The sequence below is a fragment of the Solea senegalensis genome, linkage group LG12 (genome assembly GCF_019176455.1).
Source record: "Solea senegalensis isolate Sse05_10M linkage group LG12, IFAPA_SoseM_1, whole genome shotgun sequence".
Classification (NCBI taxonomy): Eukaryota; Metazoa; Chordata; class Actinopteri; order Pleuronectiformes; family Soleidae; genus Solea; species Solea senegalensis.
In genome coordinates, this window is record NC_058032.1 from 19,043,989 (window position 1) to 19,058,226 (window position 14,238).

At 38.3% G+C, this 14,238-nt stretch overlaps 1 long non-coding RNA gene across 1 annotated transcript; it reads left to right on the forward strand.

Moving 5' to 3' along the window:
• The first annotated feature begins 1,023 nt into the window (after positions 1-1,023).
• On the forward strand, positions 1,024-7,188 carry LOC122778892. The gene is made up of 3 exons (XR_006361472.1): positions 1,024-1,052; positions 6,673-6,764; positions 6,910-7,188. It is a non-coding gene; the product is annotated as an uncharacterized LOC122778892 (long non-coding RNA).
• Positions 7,189-14,238: the final 7,050 nt, after the last annotated feature.

Here is a 14,238-nt window from a genome sequence, read left to right on the forward strand (position 1 = left end):
CGGCCAAACCTTGTCGCCGCAGTAAAAGGTTTGTATTAAAAGGTCGGTCATGGGTTTTATGAATCGCTTATATTATTAAATAGAAGATCGATTTTAATTGTTGAATACATTGACCAATTTTGAAAATGTCTGCAAGCCATTACCTGCACACAAAAAGTAGATTGTCCAGAAACAGGGAATGCTGTTTAACTCACCCATACATGGACTGGCTCAAAACATGTGAGACCAAGGGCCTGCCCTGAACACGTCTGCAAAGTATGACCTGCACACAGAAAGTAGGTCATCTAAAACAGGAAGTGCCCTGTAACTTGCCCATACATTGACCAATTGGCTTGAAACTTTTTTTTTTTTTTTTGGGTTGTGGGTTGTTGTTTCGTTGTGGTTTGCTTGTTTTGTTTTAATCATCTCAGTTACTCTGCTGGTCCTTACTAGTTTGGCATTAACTATTTTGAAAGAGGCTATGCTGTTTTGTTGTAAATCTTAAAGCCCACATAGACCGGAAGCTCCAATTAACGCTGCGTTTGTGTGTGTATCTGCGTCATTACCTCTTTTATGAAACCCTAAAGTTTCAGAACAACAGTTCAGCCACTGCTGAGAAAATAGTGTCGAATTGTTTTCCTGGGCACTGCGAAGCGGATCGGCACTTCCTTAATTTGATGTCATCATCAGAAATCCTCCCCACTCCTCTCACCACCGTAGCGCCTCCTGGTGCAGGCACTAGTCCGCGCACATCTGGTTGCGTACATTCAACCTCAGAAGAAGAACAACTACTCCCGTTGAAGCTGCTGAGATGCAGAGCATCCACCGTGCCAGAGGGGGAGCTGTGTATCTGAGAGCTGGCCTAGCTATTACGTCACTTCCAGGTACCTGGCCAATCACAGGACAGTGGGAAAGCTCTCGTTGGCTGGCCAATCACAACACAGTCCACATTCTGGGGGTGTGGTTTTGGTCTGAAACAGCGCAGCTGACGTGAACGTCAGTGAGGAGATATTTTTGATCGGCTCGTTTGCAGCGATTAGGAGGTTTTTAATCATGAAAACAAGTTAAAACATGTAAGTAGACCTCCATAACTAACATATATGTGTGATACAAGCATTCTGTGTCACCTTTAACATTATTGTAGGTCTCATGTAACTGTCTTCATTGATAATATGGACATGGATATAATCTAATAAAAACAGAATTTTTGTTGATTTGTATCAGACCACAATAGTTTCGTTTTTGGTTTGTGAGGCGTGTCTTATGGATATGGTGATTTGACTGCCTGGACTAGCTTGTAGCCTTTCTCAAATTCAGTTTCTCAAAATCACTTCGCTTCAAGTGAACCAAATGCAGGAAGTGGACTGCAATGAAGGGCATTGTTGGTAAACAACCAAAACACATGCGCATGTAGAACGATAGCCAGGAGAAATGGCTGAGCTCATTGTTGCAGTGTATATGTGTCGTATGTTCACATATTCAAACAATAGGATTTGATGATCATGTTTTGCTCTTATGTGGAGGAAACAGAAGTTGTACTGCATTAAAACAACAGATGAGCGAGTTGTTCGTTGTTGCCTTGTCATGTTCTTTAGTATATCTTGATGCAGCGCTGCCTCAGGTGAGAAGGGGAATACATTCAAAAGGTTTGTTTCGTTTCACTGAAGTGTGGAAGCAAAATCGGACCAGCTGAATGTTGCAGCCCCCAACTTAGCAGAGTACCCAATCGTACCGAGTCTGGCAGACTATTAGGTGGGAAAATGACCTTAGTTACTGATCTTAAGGTTGTTTTACACCTAGTAATCCGCTTGACTCGGTTCAATTGGGGGTTGCAACAATAAATGTAAGTGTAATGAACTGAACCCTTTGAACTTGTAACTTGATACAGTTGTTGTGTATCTGCTCCTGGTCTCTCTCTCTCTTCTGTCTCTACCTCATCTCCCTCTTGTCCTTTCTGTCCCCCATTTTCCTTTCTCTCCACTGATGCCTAGTGTTTGCTCATTGTGTGAACTGTTGGGGTTCTCTGCTTTCCTTTATGTTGTCTATGTACAGTGCCTTGAGATAATGTATGTTATGATTTGGTGCTATACAAATAAAATTGAATTGAATTGAATTTAAGATATGCTTCTGTACCCTCAGGGTTTGATTTTGCAATGATTTCATTGTTTGGATGTGTTTTTCTATTGGTGTCTTTTTGTGTGCGCATTACGCTGAGATAAGGCTATTTCCAGATTTGTTTCTATTTTCTACTGTCCCATGATATAAACCTCACAAATTAAGTTAACATCATTTAAGATATACTTCTGTACCCTCAGTGTGAAACCTCTCGCATAGACTACTGAAACCTACTGTTAATCCGGCTCTGTATGTGAGAGGTTTCAATCGTCTATGCGAGAGGTGAAACCTCTCACATACAGAGCCGGATTAACGCATAGGCAAACTAGGTACGTGCCTATGGCCCGATTGGCGGGAGTGACCCAGACAGAACCACGGTGAAATCAGTTTCAGGTTGGATATTCAACGGACATTCGCTCCAGATCCAACGACACCCCTCTCCCTCTCCACCCCGAGATAGGTGCATGATCACGGCTTGTTCAAAGTCCAACCCATCGCTCTTGACTTTCGTGGTCTTATTTAGGGACCATCAAAAAATTACTCTTGAAAAGCCAATATTTACATAAAAATTGAGAAAAACATATATACGAGGTACTAAAATGGAATAAAAAGAGGTGTGTCCTGACAAGGCAGTCTAGCACTATGGCCCTATACTGATTTGGCGTCTTTAGGTCACATGACCTGGAAGCTATTGAGCTAAAATGCTAATATTTACATCAAAAGAATTATTAAAAATGTGGAAAGTATTGAATTGGAATAAAAAGAGGTGTGTCCTGACTAGGTAGGCTAGTACTATGTTTCTGCACTAATTTGGTGTCTTTGGAACACATGACCTGGAAGCTATTGAGCTAAAATGCTAATATTTACATTAAAAAAATTATACAAAATGTGTGAAGTATTTAAATAGAATAAAACGAGGTGTGTCCTGACTAGGTTGGCTAGTACTATGTTTCTGCACTAATTTGGTGTCTTTGGGACACATGACCTGGAAGCTATTGAGCTAAAATGCTAATATTTCCATTAAAAAAATATTTAAAATTGGGAAGTATTTAAATGGAATAGAAAGAAGTGTGTCCTGACTTGGTAGGCTAGCACTATGTTTCTGCACTAATTTGGTGTCTTTGGGACACATGACCTGGAAGCTATTGAGCTACAATTCTAACATTTACATTAGAAAATATATAAGAAATGTTGGCAGTATTGAAATGGAATAAAAAGAGATGTGTCCTGACTAAGCATTCCAGAACTATGTTTCTGCACTGATTTGGTGTCTTTAGGTCACATGGTCTGAAAGCTATTGAGTATTAAGTATTGAAATGGAATAAAAAGAGGTGTGTCCTGTGTTTTTTCGCAACGGATACAGTTATGGTACAGAAAAAAGGAGCTTTATTGAATATTATGATAGTCAATTAGTTAGTTATTGTATTTTATCTGAATATTTCTAGACAAAAATTCTTGTACTTATCAATAACTTCAACGTTATGTGATCTAGTGAGCCTAAACAATGCAAAATGGTCTTTCTACTTATGAACGAGACCAAAGTTGACCACATTTCAAAGATACTATTTATTGGCACACATTGCAGGCAAGAAGACCCGGGTTCGAGCCCCTGTCAGAACAAGGGCCTTTCTGCATGGAGTTTGCATGTTCTCCCCCCGTGTGTGTGTTTTTTCTCAGGGATCTCCAGCTTCCTCCCGCAGTCATAAAACATGCATGCAGGTCCATTGGTCACTTTAAATTGACCATAGTTGTGAATGTGAGAGTGAATGGTTGTTTGTCTCTATGGCCCTGCGATGGACTGGTAATTGTCCAGGGGTGTACTCCACCTAGTGCCCTCAGCTGAGTTTGGCGTAGCACCCCCTGCGACCCTCCGGTGGAGAATTGGTAGATAATGGACGGCTGGATGTTTACTTGCACAGGACACACTCCCAAGTTCCTGTCTTGGCCACTGAATATGTCTTTTTGTCAATTTCCACACACAACCTATGAAACCATCTGTCACAGCCATCACACTGGACCTGTTGAAATAAGAAGTTATTTATTTATTAATTGGGTATTATTTTTTATTCCCTTGTATTCTTTTCCTTAGATTTACTCAGGTGAGCCTCTTATGTCTAAAGCACAATTCTTCATTGTTATTACTGTTTTGAAACAACTCACCCAGTCTGTAACTGGAGGTCCAGATCCTGGAGGCTTTACTGCTGCACACATTGCACGACAGCTTTGCTTAAACAAGAAAAGTTATTATTTAATTGTTTACAAATTAAATTCTAGGTGTGCTTGTGTGATTTATGGTGTGTCTACCTGACTCAGGACACACCTCTTTTTATTCCATTTAAAATACTTCCATTTAAATACTTCCCAAATATAATTTTTTTAATATAAATATTATCATTTTTGCTCAATAGATTCCAGGCCATGTGTCCCAAAGACACCAAATTAGTGCAGAAACATAGTACCAGCCTACCTAGTCAGGACGCAAGTCTTTTTATTACATTTAAATACTTCCCAAATCTTTTATATTTTTGTTTTATGTAAATATTAGCATTTTAGCTCAATAGCTTCCAGGCCTAAAGAAGTGACCTAAAGACACCAAATTAGTGCAGAAACATAGTACTAGCCTACCTTGTCATGACACACCTCTATTTATTCCATTTAAAAACTTCCCAAATTTGTTTTTATTTTTTTAATGTAAATATCAGCATTTTAGCACAATAGCTTCCAGGCCATGTGACCTAAAGACACCAAATTAGTGCAGAAACATAGTACTAGCCTACCTAGTCAGGACACACCTCTTTTTATTCCATTTAAATACTTTACACATTTTTTATTATTTTCTTAATGTAAATATTAGCATTTTAGATCAATAGCTTCCAGGCCATGTGTCCCAAAGACACCAAATTAGTGCAGAAACATAGTACTAGCCTACCTTGTCAGGACACACCTCTATTTATTCCATTTAAATACTTCACACATTTTTTTAATGTAAATATTAGCATTTTAGCACAATAGATTCCAGGCCATGTGTCCCAAAGACACCAAATTAGTGCAGAAACATAGTACTTGACTGCCTAGTCAGGACACACCTCTTTTTATTCCATTTAAATACTTCCCAAATTTTTTATAATTTTCTTAATGTAAATAATAGCATTTTAGCTCAATAGCTTACAGGCCATGTGACCTAAAGAGACCAAATAAGTGCAGAAACATAGTACTTGACTGCCTAGTCAGGACACACCTCTTTTTATTCCATTTAAATACTTCACATATTTTTTATAGTTTGTTTAATGTAAATATTAGCATTTTAGCTCAATAGCTTCCAGGCCATGTGTCCCAAAGACACCATTTTAGTACAGAAACATAGCACTAGCCTACCTAGTCAGGACACACCTCTATTTATTCCATTTAAGTACTTCCCAAATTTTTTATATATTTATTAATGTAAATATTAGCATTTTAGCACAATAGCTTCCAGGCCATGTGACATAAAGACACCAAATCAGCGCAGAAACAAAGTACTAGACTGCCTATTCAGGACACACCTCTTTTTATTCCATTTAAATACTTCACACATTTTCTATAATTTTTTTAATGTAAATATTAGCATTTTAGCTCAATAGCTTCTAGGCCATGTGTCCCAAATACACCATGTTAGTGCAGAAACATAGCACTAGCCTACCTAGTCAGGACACACCTCTATTTATTCCATTTAAATACTTCCCAAATTTTTTATAATTTTTTTAATTTAAATATTAGCATTTTAGCTCAATAGCTTCCAGGCCATGTGTCCCAAATACACCATGTTAGTGCAGAAACATAGCACTAGCCTACCTAGTCAGGACACACCTCTTTTTATTCCATTTAAATACTTCCCAAATGTTTTATAATTTTTTTAATGTAAATATTTGCATTTTAGCTCAATAACTTCCAGGTCAAGACGCCAAATCAGTATAGGGCCATAGTGCTAGACTGCCTTGTCAGGACACACCTCTTTTTATTCCATTTTAGTACCTTGTATGTATGTTTTTCTCAATTTTTATGTAAATATTGGCTTTTCAAGAGTAGATTTTTGGCGGTCCCTAAATAAGACCACGAAAGTCAAGATCGATGGGTCAGACTTTGAACAAGTCGTGATCGTGCACCTATCTCGGTGTGGAGAAGAAGAAGGGTGTCGTTGGATCTGGTGCGAATGTCCGTTGAATATCCAACCTGAAACTGATTTCACCACACTCTGCTCCGATCGACAGTTGCGCCGGGGCAGGCGGGTGCACATGTCCGTGGCGGGATCTGGGCGGGGGTTCGCTGTAAACCACCTTCGCCCCGAGCCCTTCCAAGCCGATCTAGAGTCGGTCGCGGCACACCACCGGCGGAGGAAATTTCATGTCAAACTATGTGTGACACTGTTGTATGATGAAGTCGGCATCAATTCATGAAAAAAAACTGTTGAAAACCCAAATGACTTTATTCCCCTCAAGGAGGCAACTCCACCAGGGTTTCTTTTTAAATGTCAACATTTTATACTTTCTTTCATGGTTCAGCTTCATGTGAATATTTTAACTACTTTCTGTAATTTTTCAGCTTCTTAAATGTAAAACAACAACAATCTCTCACCTGGGTGGAAACAGCATCAGCAGGATAAAAGAATAGTGAGGACAATACAGCTCCTTCAGGTGAATGTTTTGGTACTTTGTTATCCCTGAATTAATGATGATTCACTGATCAGTGCATCTGTATGATAAATATTACAGCACCTTGTGATTTCTTTTGGGATTTCAAATGATATTGTATAACAACAATATTTCTTACTCTCATCAGCATCAGACAACACTTAATCTGTAGCTGAGGTGGAAACAAGGTCGTCAGATCAAGAGGCACAGACATGTCAGGAGGATGCTGCTCCAATGGACAACACAGGTGGACAGCAGTGTGCCACACTGAAAATCCCTGCATACACCAGGGGCCGCAGCCAAGATGTGGAACAGACCAGGAAACTAGCTCACGACAAGATCCACGTGGAACGAGTTATTGGTTGTATGCGCACCAAGTTTAACATTAAATGGGACCATGCGCCTGGGTGTTGTGGTCAAATATGAAGGCGAGGAAAAGACTTGACTTGATGAGATTGTTGTTATATGTTGTGCTCTGACCAGTATGTGCCCAAGTGTTGTTCTGAAGCTACGTAACACCTAAGACACCTAACACCTAACAAAAAGAGCTAAGCTACAGTCAAAAAGTGTCAACCATATTAACAGTTAAAGGACCGATTGTGGTTCAGGTCAAATGGGATTCAGAGTCAGATTCAGATTTGTCTTTGTCATAGTCGTCAATCCAGTCAGCAGGAGAATATAAGTCAGGGAGCTCGTATAATTCATCATTTGGACAGACTTATCATTGCACTTTTCAGAGTCATCATAATCACTTTTTAACATGTGGAAATGAGCATTTCATGGGTTGTACACTCAAAGGGCCAGCCCTTTAAAGGGGACACTTAAAGGGCCAGCCCTTTAAGTGTCTGGCCCTTTGAGTGTATTCCACAGTACAAAGGACTGGGTGAGGTATAATCTGTCAAATATTAGCCTCATGAATGAACTTTTGAGGCAAAATAATGACACAACAGGGCAAGAACACAACGAGACACTGCGAGTTGGGCTAGCTACGGTAAGTAAAGACATTAAAGACCTTAAAGAGCTATGACACAAACTAACCACACTAAAAGACGAACTGAAAAAGGAAATTAAAGAAGAAATGATCAATCTACAACAAGAGATTGAACGTAAACTAACAGATAATATCAATGAACTACAGACACAGAAGGGGAATCTTGCTGAAGCCCAAGCCCACGACAGATGCAAGAAAAGATGACTGACCTCGAAGGGAGATCGAGGAGGAACAACATACTAATACGTCGTACTACATGTGACGTCGACAGACTGTCGGCAACTGATTGGCAGAGTGTCCGCACTGGAAGAGTCGAGTGGCGTATTTCCGTTTATTGACTGTGTTACAGGGAGTCTGCACTCCAGTCATGCAGAAAGATTCTGTGAACAAATATTTTTTAACCCTTTGCATTCTTTGTGCTTTTGGATTTTTTGTGGATATCTTTGGCTGTGTTGATGTAAATTGCTTGAAATTTGGTGTAGGTGAAGTTAATTTCTATGTAATATAAATCTACCACTGTCAGGGAATATCAATATTTTTCATTATCATATAACAATCAATATCTGAAGCTAAAATGATTTGGGTGTATTTTAGGGATATCATAGTATGGTGTGAATGTGGGTTTAGGAATGAATGTGTGTGTGTGTGTATGTATGTGCAACTCCAGACACTTCTTGTTCTCACATCAAGTTCAAATCGACATGATACACAGGCACCTACACCTACAAAGAGGCTCATACACACATTCACTCCTTTGAGTAAAAAATACAAAAAGGCATCTTGAGGGACTTCAAAGACTTGCCCTCTACGTGAACCCAAACAAAAGTCTGGTTTTGTTTACACAGGTGCAATTACAGGTAAACACAATGTTTCACTTTGTTTGGGGCTCTATTCATCCTGACTGTCAAAGTCACAGCCTCAAACGCTGAAGACCTCAACCTCATCAACATCAGTCACAATGTACTGAAAAAGAAAAAGGTTAAATTATTTATCAAAACTAACCTTAACCCTATCATATTATAGTGATTACATGTAAAATAATTACATCAAATCAAACATAAGTATTGTATGACCTGTGTGATCATCCGTTTTTGATGGTTTGAAATCCATAATTTGTATTAGTAGTTTATGATTTCACTTTCACTGAACTCAGTACCACTTATACTTCATATACTAGTAAGTATGGAGTACTTTTACTGTATACGTTTTGGAGGAATATAGGGTCAGAGTTCACTTTTTGCAACAAACAATAGGGTAATCATTTTTGATAAAGTATAAAGTCCTTTCTTTTTTATCAGTAATTTATGATTTTACTTTCACTGGACTCAGTACCTCTTGTACTTCATATACTAGTGGTATGGAGTACTTTTACTGTATACATTTTGGAGGAATATAGGGTCAAAGTTTAATTTTTTTCAAAAAACAATAGGGTAACAATTTAAAAGTATAAAATCCTTATTTTTTATCAGTAGGTTACCTGGACTCCCTTCAGTCCTTTTTTGTCAATTTTACTCAAACTGCCATACCCAAGCAGTCTTATTTCTGGTTTTCAAAATAAAGTCCTATCGGAAGCGATTACAACATACTGAAGAATAAATGGTCAAATTATATGTCAATTTAATTCATTATATAACAATTATATCACATTATAGTGATTACATGTAAAATAATTGTTGAATATTTTCTAGTTTCTGTCATTTTTCAGCTTCTTAAATATGAATATTTTTGACTTTCGGTTGCAATTACAGATAAACACGATACACTTTGTGTGGGGCTCAATTCATCCTGACAGTCAAGACACAGCCTGAGCTGACCTCATCAACCATCAGTCATACTTCTGCGCAGATCATCTTTACATTAGCATTATAGTCTATACATTAGAAATGATATGCACATATATATGGATTAGAACACATACAACAATAACTTAACAATGTGTCATTGAAAAAAGAACGCCACAAGATAATCCTTTGACAAACAAATGTTCACTCACTGACTAGCTGGTTGAAATGAAGGCAGATATGTCAACTACAGTGCATGTTTTTTTTATGTGTGGAAAAAAGGTGTAGACTCAAATGGATAATGGTCCTATTTAAAAACAAAAAAGGTCACTGTAAATCTGTGAGAAACTCCAATCAGGAGCTAACATTTCAAAAAGCTGATGGGGTTCAATAAGAGCAGTGTTTCCAGACAAACTAAAGGTGCCAAACACTTTGTGTGGAGGTGCTGTGATTTCAGTGACTCCCACTCATGTACAGACAGAAAGGAAAACAAGCCGATGTTCATAAATATGAAGGTGTAAGTCGCTTTGATGAAACGTCTGCTAAATGACATGTAAAAGATAAATCAACCAGTCTTTCATTGCTGTTTTTAAAGTTCATATTACTCAATCAGAACACACGCACACACACTCTCTCACACACACACACACACACACACACACACACAAACATTCATTCCTAAACCCACATTCACACCATCTCTAAAATACACCAACGTCATCTTAGCTTAAGATATTGATTGAATTGGCTGTGTGTTATATGATAATGAAACATGTTGATATTCCCTGACAGTGGTAGATTTATATTACATAAAAATTAACTTCACCTACACCAAATTTGAAGAAATTTGCATCAACACAGCCAAAGATATCCACAAAAAAATCCAAAAGCACAAAGAATGCAGAGGGTTAATCTGTAATGTTTTTATTACAAAAATTCTTGGAAGTTAATATTTCTGCCATGCATGTATGGTGAAAAAAAGGGGCAGTTTATTTCAAACTACTACTGTAGCTTTAACATAATTATCGACCATCATCACACTCCAGTCAAGGAAAGTAGCACAGCGGATTATATATCCAAAACGTTAACAGGTGTCTGCGCAGCAGGTGGATGAACATGTAATAGAGTTGCAGCATCAGTCTCTGACCAAGGAATTACTGGGGAAGTTGGTGGTAGAGGGAGGCTATATTGACATGTCACAGGAAGATGCTCAAACATTTAGAGGTAAGTGAAATTTTACAATATTATAATGAGCTAAACTTAGCAGGCTAGGTGGCTAAAGAGCTGTTGCTCGCATGCTAATGAAAGCATAATGATGCTAAAATGTGTTCTTTAATTACAGTAACTACGTCTTTTCACTCATTGATAATACACACATACATACATACATACATACACACACATGTATTTAAACACACACACGAATTAATTGAAATATAGTTAATAATAATATATGCACATGTAAATACATGTAAATGTAGCTAACAAACACCTAATTGTGTTGGTGATTAGCGAACGGATCTAAACTATTCCCCGTTCCGTGCTCTTTTTTTTCTTTTTCACTTTGCTGTTTTTTGCGAAAGTTTAGTGTTTAAATACAGTCAGTATCCTATCTCTGAGACCTACATGGTGTTGTGTGCGACGTTACACGGGTGCCAGACTTTCTGTCTGAACAGTTCCACTGTTAGAACCGATGTCCTCTTACCCGGACCCGCAGCTGCAAAGCTCCTGTCTTTGCGGAACCGCTTGCTGTGTTTCGGCTGCGTCTTCGGTTGTGAGGACTGTGGGTCACATAGCTGATCTGTTCAGAGAGCTTCGCTGCTGCTGCAGGTATCCTGTCTATTTAGGTAGGTATATTTTCTTCAGTAAAGTTACATAGGAATAAAATAGGAATGTTATACGCAAGTATATTCAGTAATGAGTAATATATCATTTTCCAAAACTCTATTAAAAAAGCATGTGAGTGACTTTCATTAAATTCTACTCAGTCTCTCCAACAAGGTACGTTTTTGTTTAATTAAATTTTTCCAGGAGAACACTCTAGACCCGAGAACTTGTGGATGTTTGATGTATTCTCCACATGTTTAGCCAATCTTCAACACTAATTTTTATGTAAAATTCTGATTCCCATCTTTCTTTTATGTATTTTGTAGCATATAGTCCCAATATAATTCTAATTGTGGTTTCTTTGTATGCGTTGATTATAATCTGGATCACACTATTCACTTCTCAGGAGGGGTCCATCCTGATCTCTTTCATATAGTAGTCTCTAAGTTGCACGATTGATTATCTAAATCCATTTTTCTGTCATATTTTGGAAACTCTCCAGCTGTCCATCTTTCACCAAAACACACCATGCTGTGATTCCCTTGGTTGTCCAAATCCTATATCGTACCAGTCGGTATAAAATTGCTATCATATGCTATTATTAGATCTTATGCCAATTCAATAAATTAGAGGAGCTGTGTTTACTGCCTGGACAGAGTCATTAAGGTCATACACAAAAAAAACTGGTACTGAAACTTTTGGTCTGGTGTAAATGAGAATTCAGGGTTTTGTTTCACTTCAGATGAGCACAAATTAAGACGTCAGGAAACGAAAGTGACTGCCACTGCCTGTGTCACTCCTACACAAGGTGTATCTATTGTAAAACAAGATTTGATTCAGTATATGAAATCTGTGTTTTTCTCTTTATCAATTAAATATGATGTCATCATCCCAGTTTCTTCAATGGCTAGTGAACTAAACATAATTTAGGGAGATAACCACGTCCTGTGCCAAATAATAAAATGCACATGGAAAGAGTGACAACACTATTGTTCATTGCGCCAAAACAACTCAGAATTTGTAATGAACTAATTTGAAATGTACCAGTTTCTTAACAGTTGACCTTTCACAATGGCAGCATTCGGTGTTTTTCTGGCGCCTTTAACTCCTCATGTTGACAAAATAATGCAATAATATATGTAGAATATTATCAAACCTCTTACTGACCTGAATGACCACCATAGGCATGAATTGTTTACAGTCAAAATAATATAAGAAGTAGCTACTTGTTTGAATGACATACAGCATAATATTTTCATGGGGGTTAATTCAATTCATATTCTTTTCCTGTCGACTGCTCCGTACACAACCGGAGCGGCTGACCTTTGACCTTTCCAAAGGTTGCAGGGCTCTGAAAGTGAGCACCCTAGATGAGCCTTAGTCCCTGATACACATACGGAAAAATCAGACTCCTGGCTTAATGCCTTTAGGAATTATTACAAAAAACACACCCAAACGGCTGACCTTTGACCTTTCCAGAGGTTGCACAGGTCTGAAACTCAGCACCCTGGATCAGCTATGGTACTTGATACACACACAGAGAAACCACCATCCTGGCACATTGCCTTTAGGAAGTATTACAAAAAACACACCCAAACGACAGACCTTTGAACTTTCCGACGGTTGCACAGGTCTGAAACTCAGCACCATAGATAGAATATTTTCATATAGGCGTCTTCAGGGCCAGATTATCATCAATCAGCGCAAGTTTGGTTCAGATCGGACTCGGATTCGTAAAGTTGTAGCAGTTTGTTTTTTGTCACAAATATCTGACTTTTCAGTGTTGCTGTGGCAACAGCGTTGAACGATTTGTTATCATATTAAGCACGCATCATCGAACATGTGTTTTAAATGTTTTCCCAATTTTTGAGTTTGATACGATTAACTCTGTAAAAGTTATAACCGAAATTGTTTTTTTTTGTATATTTTGTTACCACAAGGAGGCACTGTGCTCAAAATTTACGTTTTTTTCACAGACTTCTTCAGCAATGGTCCATCATCAACCCTAGGTAATTTGGTTGGGATGTGACCTTCTATCGCAAAGTTATAAGAGTTTTGTTGCCTGTGGCGAAACATTAAAATTTTCACCAACTTTGCCGGCCCCTTACTCTTACGCCATAATACCTAATTGAAAAGATTTTGATACCTTTGGATCCTCAACTTGTCCAAAGTGACCTCACCAAGTTTGAAGGTGATCCCATGAAAGTTCTAGGACAAATCTGTTCAAATATCATTGGTGCGAAATGGCCAAAATCAGCAAAGCATTTACTTTCAATCCAAGATGGCGGCTTTCCTGTTCGTTTTAGAGCATAGGCTACGCTGACTTTTTTGACCGGCCCGACCTAAGGAACGCGGGTACCAAGTTTCATGCATGTACATTAAACGTGCTCCTCAGGACCACAAGTTTTAGGGGGTGGAGCAGGTTTTTGGCCCGTCCACTTTCACCAGGGGGCGCTGATTTTGACTTGAAATATTTTCACATAGGTTTGTTCAGGGCCAGACTATCAACAATCCTAGCAAGTTTGGCTCAGATTATACCAGGATTGGCAAAGTTGTGACAGTTTTTTTTTTTTTGTATTTTCTACCACCACCAGGAGGCGCTGTTTTCAAAATGTATTGTTTTCGGCAATATAGTCGCCTTCAGCAACTACCCATTATCAATCATAGGAAGTTTGGTTGGGATTGGATCTTCCATCGCAAAGTTATAAGAGTTTCGCTTTTTGTTGTGAAAAATAGGAATTTACACCCACTTTGGCGCCCCCTATCTCGTACACCATGAGACATTTTAAAAAACTTTTGATAACTTAAGTTCCTCAACTGGTTCACAGTGACCTGACCAAGTTTAAAGGTGATCGCACAAGAACTCTAGGATTAATTC